The sequence below is a fragment of the Odocoileus virginianus genome, chromosome 10 (assembly GCF_023699985.2).
Source record: "Odocoileus virginianus isolate 20LAN1187 ecotype Illinois chromosome 10, Ovbor_1.2, whole genome shotgun sequence".
NCBI lineage: Eukaryota > Metazoa > Chordata > Mammalia > Artiodactyla > Cervidae > Odocoileus > Odocoileus virginianus.
In genome coordinates this window covers 19,424,717-19,442,532 of record NC_069683.1, presented here as the reverse complement: position 1 = coordinate 19,442,532, position 17,816 = coordinate 19,424,717, and the positions used below count along the sequence as shown (strand labels likewise).

The 17,816-nt window shown below is 36.6% G+C and overlaps 1 non-coding gene across 1 annotated transcript; it reads right to left on the bottom strand.

The window, feature by feature from the left end:
• Nucleotides 1-3,171: 3,171 nt before the first annotated feature.
• Nucleotides 3,172-3,243, bottom strand: TRNAC-ACA (transfer RNA cysteine (anticodon ACA)). Its single transcript has one exon. It is a non-coding gene; the product is annotated as a tRNA-Cys (tRNA).
• Between the last annotated feature and the right edge of the window lie 14,573 nt (nt 3,244-17,816).

The following is a 17,816-nucleotide window of genomic DNA, read 5'->3' as shown; positions in this document are numbered from 1 at the left end:
GAGCCACCAGGGACAGCCATAGACCACCTTTATAATCTAAGGTAATCACACCATCTGGAGATCCTTAGTATAATTACATCTGCAAAGGCATTTGTTCCAGATATAAGATAATATTTAGTATCTCCAAACCTTTGGACCCAATGTCTTTTGAGAGATGTTATTCAAATTATCTTAGATGGAAATTAGGTAAGAGGCCAAAAAGATAAAGGTTCCAAGAGTGACCTCTGAGCTAAAGAATATTTATACAGAATACAGAATATTTATACAAAATACAGAATGTTTTTAGAATACAAAAAGTCACTTTTACAGGGAATTTGAGAATAAAATATGGAATGCTGCCTTGATCTCTGTTTTGCTAATAAAAAAGAAAAACTTTGCCACTTGAAAATAGAAGATGGTAGGAATAAGAGTATTTCACTCTCACATTCTCTTAAAATTAGAGTTGTGATGGATATTCATTTTTAAAAAGTCAGCTGGCCTTATTAGAAAAATTTTTGATGTACGCAGGGCAAAAAAAAAAAAATCCATTTTGCAAATAGAAACACCAAGACTCAGAAAACAAAAAGTGATGCACCAAAGCTAATCAGTAAAATATTACCAAGTCTCTTAACTCAAATTTCAGTGTAACCCTCTAGCATGTACATTATATCTCAGATTTTTTTTTTTTTTTTTTTTTGCCTTCTCACACATCTCTGTGTATCTCAGGAATAAAGTGTCACAAATAAGTCACCTAAAGTCTAGGCTGTGACCCAGTGATTTCGAGACATAAAACGAATTTTGCTTTTCAGCATCTGTAAGATCCAGAGTTAGAACTGATCAAAGCTTTCAGAAATGATGAGACTGACTGTTTTTTTGCAGTTCAGATAATCAGGCTCTTCTGAGAACAGAGAAAGAAAATAAGTATCTATGGGGGAGGATGGAGTTTGGCAGTGGATCTTCTGGTCTACTCAAGTAAGAAGGCTTGTCACTCTTTACATGCTCTGGATCCTTTCAGGGAAACAAAAATATGTACCTTCTAAAATACTCTGCTTTGTGAAAAGCAAGGATGATTTCAGAGATGAGAAGTCTGAATTTTCTTTCTCATTTGAGTAAAATACTACCTCCAAACACATCATCTTTTAAACACATACCCCCAAAAAAACATCTTTTAAATGTTTTTATTTATCTTTAATTAGAGGATAATTGCTTTACAATATTGTGTTGGTTCTGCCATGCAGCAACATGAATCAGCCACAGGTATACATATGTCTGGGCTTCCCTGGTGGCTCAGGATCAAGGACCCCACCTGCAATTCAGGAGCCACAGGAGAGGCAGGTTTGATCCCTGGGTTGGGAAGATCCCCTGGAGGAAGGCATAGCAATCAACCCCAGTATTTTTGCCTGGAGAAACCCACAGACAGAGGATCCTGGCGGGCTACAGTCCAAAGGATCCCACAGAGGTGGACATGACTGAAGTGACTTAGCATGCAGGCACGCATATATATGTGTCATCCCTCTTGAACCTCCCTCCCACCCTTCCCCACCCTTCTAGGTGGTCACAGGGCTCCCTGTGTCATAGAGCAAATTCCCACTGGCTATCTATTCTACTTATGATAATGTGTGTCTCCATGCTACTCTCTCAGTTCGCCCGCTCTACCCTCTCCTTCACACACTGCGTTTAAAGGCATATGAAAGACATAAGAAGTATGCCTTCTATATGTGCAAAGTGCTATTTCTTCTTAACACATTCAGACTCTTGCTCTGAGCATTTTGTTCCTTTTAAGCAACTTAGACATGAAAAGCACAATAATATAGTAGACATGGTTGCTAATGTATTATCCTTCCATCACTTTTTATAACTGATTAACAAGAAAAAAGTAAAAGGTTAATTTTCTAATTACATACTCCCCAGAGGTAAATTATGCATGTTATCACATTCATTGACACACTATAATGGGCACTTTAATGAAAAAGTGATTTTCTCTGAAGCTATGAACAATCAACAGTGTATTTTTAGGAATCAAGTAGGCAGCAGGCAAACCAGTGAAAAGACCTGCCTCTACCAAAAATGTATTTAGAAGCAGCTTTTGCCTTCCAAGCAAGCTGTGCTGTTCCAAATCAATCAGTCTAACCAAGCTGAATGTGACTTAAGACAAGGCTGTTGAGTCTAACCTGGGTTTGACTCCACGCTCCTTCACTACTAGCCACCTGACCTAAGCACATTCTTACATTATCTATGCATTGATTTCTTCATTGATCCATGGAAATAATGTGATGATGTAATTCACTGTGCAAAAGAAGTGATATAGGTATAGCAACTAATGAGGAGTCTGTCACATATCAGACTCTCAATACATTCTGAGTCATGACAGAAATTGAGATTAGGGAGGGAATATATGGGTTAAGAATATCCATACTTAGAAATATCTATATAAACAACATTTTCTGAGAGCATGCTTTCATTTGGTTTATTCTTTATAAGGAAAGGCATTTAAGTCTTGAAGATAGAGATATAGAGTTTCCTGTGATATCTTTATTTCTGAGCTCAGAGCATTTCTATGAAAAACAGAATTAGGGATGAGAAAACATTTTCCCCTTTAGTCCAGTTAGTATATTAACCTCAGAGAGGCTCCTAAGTCCCGTCCACTTTTGGATCTTTCACCTAAACTTGCTAGAGGCCAGTCATACCCGAAAGAATATAAATCGGGACAATTTGAGCAAGGGAGTTGTAGAGCTGCTCAAGAAGTTTGCTGAAAAATAAGAAAATCCAAGACCAAAGGAGATGTGCCAGTGATTTAAATCAGATTTGCATCCATGTTTCTAGGACAAAAGGCTCAAGGTAGCAGATCATATTGTAAATATTGTAGCAGCTTCCTTCCATGATCATCAGTAACATTAAAATGTGTTTCTGTGAGCTTTTAATCTAGCATTATCAGTGGAAAGCAGAATACAGAGATAAGAGTGCTTGTTCATTTTATGAGAAAAGTTATTTTTTTTTCCCCTGTTTCATGGCAAACTTGTTACCCTATACTTCCTTGCATTTTTAGATAAATAGCAAGTGAGCAAGGGAAGTCACTCAGTTGTGTCCGACTCTTTGCGACCCCATGGACTGTAGCCTGCCAGGCTCCTCTGTCCATGGTATTCTCCAGGCAAGGGTACTGGAGTGGGTTGCCATTCCCTTCTCCAGGGGATCTTCCCAACCCAGGGATCGAACCTGGGTCTCCCGCACTGTAGGCAGACGCTTTACCATCTGAGCCACCAGGGAAGCCTCCTTGCATTTTTAGATAAGTAAGCTTATCTTTATTAGAGCTAATATAAGGTAATGAAAAGAGCATTAAATTGAGAGGAGAACCTGGGCTCAATCTTACTTTCTCTGTAACTTTGGGCAAACTATTTAACCTCTCTGAGTTTTGTTACTTGTGAAATGGAAATAATGGCAGCCCTCTTGAAGGGCTGTCAAGAGGATTAAATGCCAGCACAAAGTACTTGGCTGAATGCCTAAACAACCTGAGTCACTAAATAGGTTTTTGAGTAAATGAACAAAGCAATTGTTTTAATCATCTCTGCACTCTTTTGGTGACAGAGAACTTCCTACCCTAGAGTTATGGGGAGGGCCAAACACACAGCATTTGACTAGATGAATACAAATCCACAGCAGCTTATTAGCCACAAATACTCACAGTGGAGAAGGAGGACACAGCGAAACACACTTGGATGGTACTTAGGAACAGAGTGGACTGTCAGGTGCTGTGGGAATCAGGCTTTGTCATGGTAAGAGAGTAAAGTATCCTTTGTTCTTGGGGAGGCTACAATGGGCTTGTCTGATTCATTCTGCAGGTTGGAAGGGAGCTGAGAACTGGCTTTCAGGGATGAGCAGGAAGTGTAACTGATCCCTTTGATAATAAGGTTTGTTTAGCTGAGTTATTTTATCCATGGGAACAGAATGAAAAGGAGATCTTAAAGTTAGTCAATTGCAGATCCTCCCAATTTCCCCAGATGTCAAAGCCACACATAATATTGGGTCTCAACTGTAGTTCTAACAGCACAATAGTAAAGCTTAACCTTCCTGTGATCATCTTTATCCCACATTTTCCTCCAAAGAAAAGAGCAGGATATTTATATTTTTCAGAATGACTAACAATCCCATAAAGTGAAAAGTGAAAGTGAAGTCGCTCAGTCATGTCTGACTCTTTGCGACCCTGTGGACTGTAGCCCACCAGGCTTCTCCATCCATGGGATTCTCCAGGCAAGAATACTGGAGTGGTTGCCAGTTCCTTCTCCCATAGTCTGATGATAATTTTGTATTAAAAAGAAGGAGGAAGAGTAAGAAGAGGGGAGGGAGAGGATAATTATTTAAGCCAGAAACTTCTTGCAACCAACCTAGGAAGTTGTACCAAGTGGTGATGCTGCTTCAAACAATCTGGATCTTGAATTAATGTTACAAGTTTTGGTAGTAAAATGTGAGGAAAAGAGAATAAATAGTAATGTTAGCACAACTTAATTATATGCTGGTTAAATTGAATTTTTCTTCTTCTAATTCTTAAAAAAAAATAATAAATTCCTTTTTCAAGGAACAGCTAAGAATAATAGAACAATGAAACATGATTCACTGATGCCCAACCAACTTCACTTTATCTTTCTATAATAGATAGAAGCTGCCACCTGTCCCTTCTGGCTGACAGTAACTTCATTACCTGTTTACTTCAACTATGTGATTGAAAATGTCACCAAAATCTCACTTTTCCTAGTTCAGTTTCCTACAGTATCTCTAAACTTATCCTCTGCCTAATATTTTGCATATTATGTATGAACTTTTGAGATCTTAAGTAGACATTGTTAAACTGATATGAAGAAAAAAAGTGTCTTAAAATCTACATTTAAGAAAATTCTTCTAAGAGCTAGGAACTTGAAAGAGAAATGCTATTTTATTCTTCTGAATTCCAAATGGCTTGACTTGGGAAGATTAGGAGTCAGAATCTAAAGAAAGGTGAAATTAAGTTTATCAACTAAACAGAAATAGAATGAGAAAACAAGGCTAAACATTATGAAGTTAATTCAAACTCAAAGGGACTATAGAGTGAGAAGTAGTAGAATGTGACTAGATTGGAAACTGTCTGGAGTCCTGAGAATGAACCCTGTTCCCATTACTATCCACAAACTTTACCCTAGCCTTGAGGCTAATTTAACTGAAGCTCATATGTAGGATGAGGATTTTATGCATCTGAAGAGTGAAGAGATGCTTGGACCATGGACATCACTAGAGGACAACATTGGACAATGAGACGGGCCTTCTGCTTTATGATCGAACAGAGGCTGAAATGGACAAGGAACAGCAGGCAGTGCAGGATGTCCCTTCTAAATAACAGGGCAACATAAGCCTCAGCTCCTGTTCTATGGAGAGGGAGAAGGAGAACATTAAATTGACTCAGTTCAAATCAAGAGACAAACATTAAAACTCAGGAATGACATGTGTGTGCACACTAAGTCACTTCAGTCGTGTCTGACTCTACGACCCTATGGACTATAGCTCACCAGGCTCCTCTGTACATGGGATTCTCCAGGCAAAAATACTGGAGTGAGTTACCAGGCCTTCCTGCAGGGGATCTTTCCCACCCAGAGATCAAACTCTCATCTTCTATGTCTCCTGCATTGGCAGATGGGTTCTTTACTGTGAAGGCCACCTTGGAAGCCCCCAGGAATGACACAAATGACATCAAATTTGCACAATTAAACTTCTTTTACCAAATGAAAACAATAACTTAATTTTACTAATTTCTTTAAAAGTTATTTTTAATTTAATATTTATTTTACATTGAATTATCATTGATTTATAACACTATGTTAGTTTCAGGTGTATAGCAACATGATTCAGTTATGCATATATCCATTTCTTTCAGATTCTTTTCCCATATAGACTATACAGAATGTTGGGTAAAGTTCCCTGTGCTATACAGTAGGTTCTTGATTATCTATTTTATATATGGTATTGCATGTATAGCAACCCCAAACTTTTTTGTACTTCTTATTAATGACTATCAGTTGGAATTCCTGTATAGAGATAATGCCATTTAAAAAATAATGTATTTTATCTTAATTTTTTTTTAAAGCACAAAGTAAAAAGATACTCCACTCCTGAAGTATTTTCCCTTAAATATGGCCATATAATCTGCATTTGATGCTTTCTCCTCAAGTAGTCCATCACTATCTGGATAACTAAGTTAGAGGCAAACCATGAAAATGCAAATTTCAAACTGGCGAGAGGTACTTATGAACCTAAAGATATAAGGACAAAGACTGTTCTTTTAAGCAAGGAGTTAGCATATAATATGGTATCATATCAGAGTAAAACGCGCTTCCCCTGGTGCCTCAGACAGTAAACAGTCCGCCTGAAATGCAGAAGACCCTGATTCAGGAAAGATCCCCTGGAGAAGGGAATGGCCAGCCAATCCAGTATTCTTGCCTGGAGAATTCCATGGACAGAGGAGACTGGTGGGCTTTAGTCCATGGGGTCGCAAAGAGTCTGACACAACTTAGCCATTAACAGCAACTAGCATTCCCCTGTGGCTCAGCTGGTAAAGAGTCCTCCTGCAATGTGGGAGATGGGTTTGATCCCTGGGTGGAGAAGACCGCTTGGAGAAGGGAATGGCTACCCACTCTAGTATTCTGGCCTGGAGAATCCCTTAATCTGTATAGTCCATCGGGTGGCAAAGACTGGGACACAACTGAGTGACTTTCACTTTCACTTTCAAATTTCAGCAAAGTAAAATAGTAGGAGAGAAATTGATAGATGAAATAGACCTATGCCAGAGAATCTGCAAGGCATGATGAACTGGAGCTCTGTAAGGCACCAACGGGAATACCAGACCACTTGACCTGCTCTTGAAAAACCTATATGCAGGTCAGGAAGCAACAGTTAGAACTGGACATGGAACAACAGACTGGTTCCAAATAGGAAAAGGAGTATGTCAAGGCTGTATATTGTCACCCTGCTTATTTAACTTGTATGCAGAGTACATCATGAGAAACACTGGGCTGGAAGAAGCACAAGTTGGAATCAAGATTGCCTGGAGAAATATCAATAACCTCAGATAGGCAGATGGCACCACCCTTATGGCAGAAAGTGAAGAGGAGCTAAAAAGCCTCTTGATGAAAGTGAAAGAGGAGAGTGAAAAAGGTGGCTTAAAGCTCAACATTTGGAAAATTAAGATCATGGCATCTGGTCCCATCGCTTCATGGGAAATAGATGGGGAAACAGTGGAAACAATGGTTGACTTTATTTTTGGGGGCTCCAAAATCACTGCAGATGGTGATTGCAGCTGTGAAATTAAAAGACGCTTACTCCTTGGAAGGAAAGTTATGACCAACCTGGATAGCATATTAAAAAGCAGAGACATTACTTTGCCAACAAAGGTCTGTCTAGTCAAGGCTATGGCTTTTCCAGTGGTCATGTATCGATGTGAGAGTTGGACTGTGAAGAAAGCTGAGCACTGAAGAACTGATGCTTTTGAACTGTGGTGTTTGAGAAGACTCTTGAGAGTCCCTTGAACTGCAAGGAGATCCAACCAGTCCATCCTAAAGGAGATCAGTCCTGGGTGTTCATTGGAAGGACTGATGCTGAAGCTGAAACTCCAATACTTTGGCCACCTCATGCGAAGAGCTGACTCATTGGAAAAGACCCTGATGCTGGGAGGGATTGGGGGCAGGAGGACAAGGGGACAACAGAGGATGAGATGGCTGGATGGCATCACCGACTCAATGGGCATGAGTTTGAGTAAACTCCGGGAGTTGGTGATGGACAGGGAGGCCTGGCATGCTGTAATTCATGGGGTCGCAAAGAGTCGGACACAACTGAGTGACTGAACTGAACTGAAGGCAGCAATTAAAAAATGTAATGTGGGATGCATGAGACAAGTGCTCGGGCCTGGTGCACTGGGAAGACCCAGAGAAATCAGGTGGAGAGGGAGGTGGGAGGGGGGGATCGGGATGGGGAATACATGTAACTCCATGGCTGATTCGTGTCAATGTATGACAAAACCCACTGCAATGCTGTGAAGTAATTAGCCTCCAACTAATAAAAATAAATGAAAAAAAAAAAAACATCTGGAGAATAACTGTGTGGATTGAATCACTGAAGTAGTGACACCTTGGTGCCCGGAACCAATAGCCCCGACTGTTCCTCCACTGGCCTGGTTTTACTTGGAGCTGCAAGATGATTCCAAAACAAGCTTAGCACACCATGGGTGTAGTTAAGTCCATGTTTTAGAAATAAAGACATTTTTATCTATTTAACTGGAAAAAAAATTAAAAAAAATAAAAGATGTGATGTCATCAACTTAAGCTGAAACACCAAACAGGGGATGGAACAACTCCCCCTTCAGCTCTCCCACTGAAAATTGTGTATTACTTTCTCCATTTATAATGCATGCCAGGGGTTTTATGTTGTTTAAAAATAATATCTTCATGCTTGGGCTCAGTTCCTTAGTTGTGTTTGACTCTTCGTGACCCATGGGCTGTAGTCCACCAGGCCCCTCTGTCCATGGGATTTTCCAGACAATACTGGAGTGGGTTGCCGTTTTCTTCTCCAGAGGATCTCCATCCAGGGATCTAACCCACATCTCTACCTTGGCGGTTAGGTTCTTTACCCTTGAGCCACCAGGGAAGCCCCCCAAATATCCTAGATTTTTAGAACAACAAGAACTCTTAGAAACCATTTAGACCAATCTTGAAACAATGCAGGAATGTCTTTTACAGTTTAACTCTTAGCCAATAGGCAACTTATTTATGAATTCTTCCAAAGATGGAAAGCATGTTACTTTGTGAGTCTGCTCAAGAAAATGGAAGCTTATAATTCTTCAAGGTGATATGATACATAAAAACTTGCCCCAGCAAATATCCAAAACTGTTCAAATTAAAATAACATGCAATGAAATAGTACTATGTAATGAGGCTTTTCGATATATCAGGTGCATGTGAAATACTTTATTTATATCTTCCTATTTAATTTTCACTACAAAATAATATTATTGTTTTATCCTTTATAGATGAGAGAAGTGAGGCAAAATGATATTTGTTAACTTGCCAAAACTAGTAAGTGGCAGAACCAAGATTTGAATCCAGTCAGTCTCTTGAGCAGAGTTTATCAAGAATCAGTTTCTTAATGTTCAAATTATATTATCTCCCCTGCACAACATGTGCTATTTATTGTTGATGAAAAATGTTTAGTTACAAAGAGCAGATTCTAATGGAAAACTGGGCACATTTAAGATTATATTTTATAATTTAATTCATCAATTAAATCATCAGAATTTTTTTCATAATACATTTTTACTATTTACTAAAAATCACTATAAAATAATTACACAAAATTTCCATTTTTATATCAGGATCTGAGAACCAGGGAAAAATAATGCCTATCTATATTCACACAAGTTAGCAGGGACAAAATAAGATGGCAAATATAATCTCTTAGTTTTTACTACAGAAATTAGCATATAACAGAAACTGTTATATGCTACAATATCAGGGTTAAATAAGATGCCTTTATGGAAATTAAAATCCAGTTGGAGAGAGGAACATATACACAAAAATTTCAGTAAACTATTACATGTGTGAATTCCTTCAGAGTGACATAAATACATGACAGAGAGAGTTGTCAGATTTAGGTTGATATAATCCAAAACAATATTCTTGAATATGGCAGAAACAGTTAGGATAATAGATTGTCAGTTCTCTCTTCCTGAATGTGCCCTAGTCAAATCAGTTGCAAAATAATTGGAAGACTTCTTTAAGGCGACATTCTAAAGTTTCTACTGGCCAGTTGTTGAATACTGCTGTTGCCTTAGTTACTGTTTTCACCAGCATGCTTTATTTTAAGAAAGCCTCCATCTTCACATATTTTTGTTTGCTTTAATTTACCCACAGGCAGTGCTCACTTTAGATACAACAGGTTCTTAGACTGAATCTTAAAGTGAATCAGGCAAAATCCGGAGTACACAGGCTTAGACCGTACAAGTGCCGTTAGCCTCATCTGCTCAAAAACTGATGACGGTGACTAAAAGATGTAGTATAAGCAGCAAGAAATGAGGTGTGGGATGTTACTAGCAACTTTTTTCTAAAAACCTGAGGTAACTTGGGTTTATAGCATTATATGTTTCAGGTGTTGCAATATTATATTTTGACCTCTGTATACACTATAGAAATTACCACCAAAAGTATAGTTTTCATCCATCACCATACAGTTGACTCCCTTAACCCTTTTTATCCTCTCTGTCTGGTAATCACTACTCTGTTCTCTGGATCTACCTGTTTGTTTTTGTCTGGTTTGATCACTTATTTTTTTGTTGTCATTGTTTAATATCTACATATAAGTAAAATCCTACAGTATTTGGTTTTGTGTGACAGATTTCACTTAGCATAATACCCTCAAGTACCATCTACATTGTCATAATTGGTATGATTACATCTTTATTTTTTTTAGAATTGGGTAGCATTTAATTTTACATGTATATATATGTATATAAAAGTAATAAACAGAGCTAAATCAAACTAAAAAGGTCTGCACAGAAAAGAAAACCACCAACAACTTGAAAAGACAACCTACCAAGTGGGAGAAGATATTTGAAAATCATGTATCCAATAAGCAGTAATATTCAAAATATGTAAAGAACTCATACAACTCAAGAATGAAAAAAACAACTCAATTAAAAAATGAGCAGAAGACCAAAACATATATTTTCCTAAGAAGACATATAAATAGCCAGAAAAACACACTAAAAGATGAGCAGAGTTCCATGTGCTGTACAGTAGGGCCTGTTGGTTGTCTATTTTAAGTGTATCAGAAAAAAATAATAAATAAATAAATATATCAGCATGTACATGTTGATCCCAAACTCCCTAACTATCCCTTACCACCCTCTCCCATCTTTCCCCTCTGACAACCGTAAGTTTGCTCTCTAAGTCTATGAATCTTTCTCTGTTTTGTAAATAGTTCATTAAGTTCACTTGTATCATTTCTTTTTAGATCCCACATAAAAGAGACACCAATGATATATTTTCTTCTCTGTCTGATTTACTTCACTCAGTATGACAAGGTAATATTACTCAGCCACTGAAAAGAATGAAATACTGTCATTTTCAGCATCATGGATGGACCTAGAAGGTTGAGAGTTTAAAGGAGAGGAGTAGCCTTAGACAAATCATTCTGAGGAATGGGCATTTTTTAAAAATTAAGTGATAATGGAACCCTACTAAATTTAATAGCATGAATTTCCTCAGTAACACTCAGTGCCTAAGGTCAGGGAGTAGAAGAACTGCATTATCAGTGCCCAGGAGTAGAGAGAAGAAAGCATTAGGGTGTCAAGGAAATTGAGAATTTGAAGGAAGGAGTAATGTTTGTCAAATTTCAGATTTCTTGAACCCTTGACCCAGATTGGATAGAAATGTAAGTGAAAGGGGAGCAGGGCTAATGATTTGAAATAACTGGAACAGATTGATTAACTGAAGCTTTATTGAGAATGAAGAATGGTCCAAGTGAAGGGACAGGACAAGAGTAGTACAGTATAGGACCATGGTCAGAGATTATTTATGATTTTGAACTTTTGTAGGAAATAATAGTACCCCTCATTATGAGGTAGTCTGAAGAACAGTATGTTACTTAGAAAGTACAGTAGAGATGGCCATCATGGAGTTGGAGAATTCCTTCTTCCATTCTCCAAAAAGAGAAGGGAGAAGGTTTGAGAGGCAAGAGGCTGGAAGGGGAGGGAAGGGAAGAGGAAAGGAAGGAAGAAGAGGGAGAGGATGAGAATAAAATGAAGAAACAGAGAGCCTTTGGGGACTCTAAATCATCACCTAGGCAGTAGCTCTGATTTAGTTTACTGGGATAAGTCCTAAAATACAAGTACTAACTTTTTCACCCAGGTGGTCCATGTTGTTAATGGAGTGGGCCATAAACCATGCAGATACAACTTTTGTTCTTTGTAGCCAGGATATTCTGGAGTGTACTCATATCTCTAGAGGATTTAGACATTTTAAGACTTCTCTTGGGATAAAGTTGGGGATATGGCTCTTACTAGCAGATCTAGTATTTTTACTGTCCTACTTGGAACATATTTTATAGTCCCATTTGGAACACAATTTAATTGACATCAAAGTCATTAACATAACATCTTTATTTTTGTTTTGTTTTTACTAATTTACTTAAATTATTTCATTGAGTTCTTTTACAAAGCTGACAGCCTTACACACATGACATGAAAAGCTCAGGGCAGATTAATTGTTCACTCAAGGTAACACCCAGTGACAGAGCCCTTTTTGAATTGAAGAATTTGTCTATATTTATTTTCCAAAGTACTACTTTGCAGTTGCAAGCAACTGTAAGTACAGGGTAAGATCTTTTAAAGAAAATCTGTGCTCTCTGTAGTATACTCCAGATTGGATCCAAATTCTAATTCTACTTTATTCTATGTGAGTCACTATGAGCAAGTTTATATATTCATCCATTTGCTCATTATTTGCTCATTTTCACTCATTAATATATCTATTATTATATACATATAATATATATGTATATTTAATATATAAAATAATAGTTATTGAGCAACTACTATTATTTAAACTTTTAAACATCAGTTAATCATTCCAGTCAAAAAAATGGGGATGTTAGGATACACTTCACAATGTTTTCTTTTAAGAATTAAACAATTCAGTGTAAAATATATCTAATATTGTATTTTGCCCATAGTATACACCCAATAAATAATAGATATTTATACATATTTTTATTACACTCTGAACCTCTTTTCAGTATGACATCTGATTAAGTGGCTGGAAATAGCAGTTTAAAATCTAGTTGGTCAATTTCTTCATTCAGATAAATTAGAAAGGATGCAAGAAGCTATGTATAAAAATTGCCAGAAGAAAATACCAAATGGGTGATGAAAATGTAAGTGTCAGCCTACTTTGCACAAATATAAAGTAAATACTAGGTATCAATAAAAATATTTTTCTCAGATACAAAATTATCTTCAAAACCAAAGATCAAAGTTCCAGAAAATTCTCTGTGAGAGAAAAATCAATAGTTTAAAAAACAGCTCTTTATGAAAAAAATAAACGTTAGAAAATCATTTTGCTATAGAATATTTGAAAAAGTTCACTATATAAATATATGTTTTCCCAAGGAATAAATGTTAATAAATAGCATGTAAATGAAAATTGATACATCTTACATTAGAACTAGTGAGTCTGTTAAAATACGCGGTACTCATGGGTTCTGCCTTCACTGTGCTGAGCTTAGTCACTCAGTCACGTCCTACTCTTTGAGACTCCATGGACTGTAACCCGCCAGGCTCCCCTGTCCATGGGGATTCTCCAGGTGAGAATACTGCAATGGGTGGCCATGCCCTCCTTCAGGGGATCTTCCGAAACCATGGATTGAACACAGGTCTCCTGCATTGAGGGTGGAGTTTAGGGATCAGTTTGAGTTATTTACCATTTATTACAAAAACCATCTTATTTTCTTTGTACTTCACTACAAATACCACCACATACTCTCTAATCCTCTTGCTCCCCTCATGAAAAGTACTGTGATCAAACTTTAAAAGGTTTTGGGCTGTAAACATTTATGATTCCTTATTTATTTTTTAAAAAAATATAAAGGATCATGTAAGCATAAAGTTTTCTTATCTTCAAAGAGAAGGTTTTTTTTTTTTTTTATACTCTAAACAGAGGTTTTCTGTCACTTATTAATATTATCAAATACTGAAATTTCCATGTTTTTCCTATTTTAGGATATATTTTCTGTAATAAAAACTTCCCTCCAAATATTCTAAATAACAACATACTACCACCAATGTGATTCCTTTTCAGAATATTCAACATTCAAGGATCTGACAAGTGATTCCAAGAATACTTGCACACAAACCTCATAGCTTACAATGTATATGCTGAAAGTAATGCCTCAAAGAATTAAAATTAAATTCTCCATTTCAGCCACTTGCACATGGATAACTTTGACAATAATTGGAACTTTTCTTGCTACCAATCCCTTTGCTATTAGATGAATAGTTGTTGATTGTCTATAACAGAAAAAAAAAAAAAAAGTTGGATTCCTATGAGATACTTTTTTTTTTTTCCCAGAAAGCAACATAGAAATGCAATCTGAAATATAAAGCAATATTTCACTCCAACACCAGTGCTTAGAAAAGGAGGATAACATATTTTCGCTTTGCATATTTCATGGAAAGAAGCACTTAGATAGGGGAGATTGATTGGAATAGTTACATTACCAACCATGACCCACTGAAGTGTTTTACAAGAGGAATTTTTATTGTAGTAAGACTCTAGAGTGTTGAACCTTAACAGTGAAATTGAATCACTAGCAAAGCCATGCCAGATGTTATTCATATTAGATGCTGATTAATGCATATGCTTCATTTAGGGGAACTTAATATTGAGTTATTAAAATGGGAGGCTGTCAGTTTCAGAAATGATTGATGGCTAGAAATAGAAAGATTTGTGAATTAGGTTTGAAGCAGTACCTAGAACATTTCTAGTGTGGATTTACTTTTAATTAATGCATTTATTTTAACTGGAGGGTAATTACTTTACAATATTGAGGTGGTCTTTGCATACATTCACATGAATCAGCCATGGGTGTACGTGTGTCCCTCAATCCCTTCTACCTCCCTCCCCATCCCATCCCTCTGGGTCATCCCAGTGAACAAGCCCTGAGCGCCCTGTCTCATGCATCGAACCTGGACTGGTGACCTATTTCACATATGTTAATATACATGTTTCAATGCTATTCTCTCAAATCATCCCACCTTCGCCTTCTCCCACAGAGTCCAAAAGTCTGTTCTTTACATCTGTGTCTCTTTTCCTGTCTTGCATATAGGATCATTGTTACCATCTTTCTAAATTCCATGTATATGCATTAATATACTGTATTGGTGTTTTTCTTTCTGACTTACTTCATTCTGTATAATAGGCTCCAGTTTTATCCACATCATTAGAACTGATTCAAATGCATTCTTTTTAATAGCTGAGTAATATTCTATTGTGTATATGTATCACAGCTTTCTTATCCATTCATCTGCTGATGGGCATATAGGTTGCTTCCATGTCCTGGCTATTGTAAACGGTGCTGCAATAAATATTTGGGGTACACGTGTCTCTTTCAATTCTGGTTTCCTCAGGGTGTGTGCCCAGCAGAGGGATTGCTGGGTCATATGGGAGTTCTATTTCCAGTTTTTAAAGGAATCTCCATACTGCTTTCTATAGTGGCTGTACTAGTTTGCATTCCCACTAACAGTGTAAGAGGGTTCCCTTTTCTCCACACCCTCTCCAGCATTTATTGCTTGTAGACTTTTAGATAGCAGCCATCCTGACTGGCCTGTAATGGTACCTCATTGTGGTTTTGATTTGCATTTCTCTGATAAAGAGTGATGTTTGTTAAGCATCTTTTTACGTGTCTGTTAGCCATTTGTATGTCTTCTTTGGAGAAATGTCTGTTTAGTTCTTTGGCCCATTTTTTGATTGGGTCATTTATTTTTCTGGTATTGAGCTGTGTGAGCTGCTTTTCAATTTTTGATATTCTTTGTCAGTTGCTTCATTTACTATTATTTTCTCCCATTCTGAAGGCTGTCTTTTCACCTTGCTTATAGTTTCCTTTGTTGTGCAAAAGCTTTTAAGTTTAATTAGGTCCCATTATTTATTTTTGCTTTTAGTCCCATTACTCTGGGAGGTGGGTCATAGAGGATCCTGCTGTGATTTATGTCAGAGAGTGTTTTGCCTATGGTTTCCTTTAAGAGTTTTATAATTTCTGGCCTTATGCTAGATCTTTAATCCATTTTGAGTTTATTTTTGTGTATGGTGTTAGAAAGTGTTCTAGTTTCATTCTTTTACAAGTGGCTGACCAGTTTTCCCAGCACCACTTGTTAAAGAGACTTTTTCTTTATTGTATATTTTTGCCTCCTTTGTCAAAGATAAGGTGTCCATAGGTGCGTGGATTTATCTCTGGGCTTTCTATTTTGTTCCATTGATCTATTTCTGTCTTTGTGCCAATACCATACTGTCTTGATGACTGTAGCTTTGTAGTATAGCCTGAAATCAGGCAAGCTGATTCCTCCAGTTCCATTCTTTTTTCTCAAGATTGCTTTGACTATTTGAGGTTTTTTTGTATTTCCATACAAATTGTGAAATTATTTGTTCTAGTTCTGTGAAAAATACCATTGATACCTTGATAGGGATTTCAATCTATAGGCAATTTTTAGGTATTTCTATATAATTTCTATCTATAATCTATATAGATTGTTTTGGGTAGTATACTCATTTTCACTATATTGATTCTTCCAATCCATAAACATGGTATATTTCTCCATCTATTTGTGTCATCTTTGATTTCTTTCTTCATTGTTTTATAGTTTTATATATATATATATAAATATACATATACATACATATATATAGTTCTTTTGTTTCTTTAAGTAGATTTATTCCTAAGTATTTTATTATTTTCATTGCAATGGTAAATGGAATTGTTTCCTTAATTTCTCTTTCATTTTTCTTCTAGTGTGGATTTTTCAAGTTGGAAAGTTACTAATTTTTTCTTTATTCTGCCATACTTTCAGTAGGCACCTACTGATAGCTTATGGTAAGTGATGTATCTGAAGAAGATTTAACTTCTGGACCAGGGACTAGGCTTGATCACTCAAGAACTTTAGTGTAGCAGAGTTTTATTGAAGTGAAAAAGGGACAGGGAAATCTTCCAACATAGACATTGGAAGGGGGATGGAGAGTGCCCCCCTCATTAGTCTAAGCAAAGGAGTTATACACTTTTTTAATTGGTTATTACAGTAAATCAAAAAAAGTCTCATGATTGTAAAGATATTATTAAACCCACTCCCACAATTCACATTTTAAGATGACAGGATTAGAACTAATAACAGAAAGATCTTACCAGACCCACTTTCATAATGTACATTCTAAGATAACAGAATTAATCAGGTTTTCAAGAAGGAGAGACTGTCCTCAAGTGGAATACATTGTTGCTATATAATCCTTAGTACAGAATTTAAATTGAGTTATTTGTTGTGTAATCATCAGTTCAAGTCTTAAAGAAAAAAAAAAAAAGAAAACTTTTTATGAGACTAAGGGATGTAAAGAAAAAATTTTCCTTTTTTTTTTGTCCTCTCCTCCTTGATAATTTCAGACCCCTTTCTCCTCTTTGGGAACCCTAGACCCCTCTCTCCTCCTTGGGGACTCCCCGGACTTCTTATCAACCTGCCTAGGAATTGACTCTTTCACTACTATAACCAAAACCTTGATATAGGTATTGTGATCTGAGATAGGTACTGATTTATAATTGAGTTATGGATCATGATTTCAAGAAATTCAGATAAAAATGACAGACATTTAAAATAATGCTTTTTATATCATGTGACTTTTACAATAAAAAACATTACAAATAAATAAAAATAAGAACACACACTAAGCAAATGAAAAAAAAGTTACAAGTTGAAATGGTTATTTTATGTATGTTAGGTAAAATGAAATATACCATTAAAATTTAAAAATTACATATATATCCACATGAAAATGCTGAGGCTGAATAAAATAAGTACTATAAAAAAGTGAACTACTGAGATAGGTCACTTGCTATGGAAAGTAATGAATTTAATAATTTTGGACTCAGTATCCATTTGAGATTAGCCCTATACCATTTGGTGTTTTGGGCCTCCGTGGTGGCTCACATGGCAAAGAATCCTTCTGCAATGTGGGAGACCTGGGTTCAGTCCTTCGGTTGGGAAGATTTTCTGGAGAAGAAAATGGCAAGCCACTAGA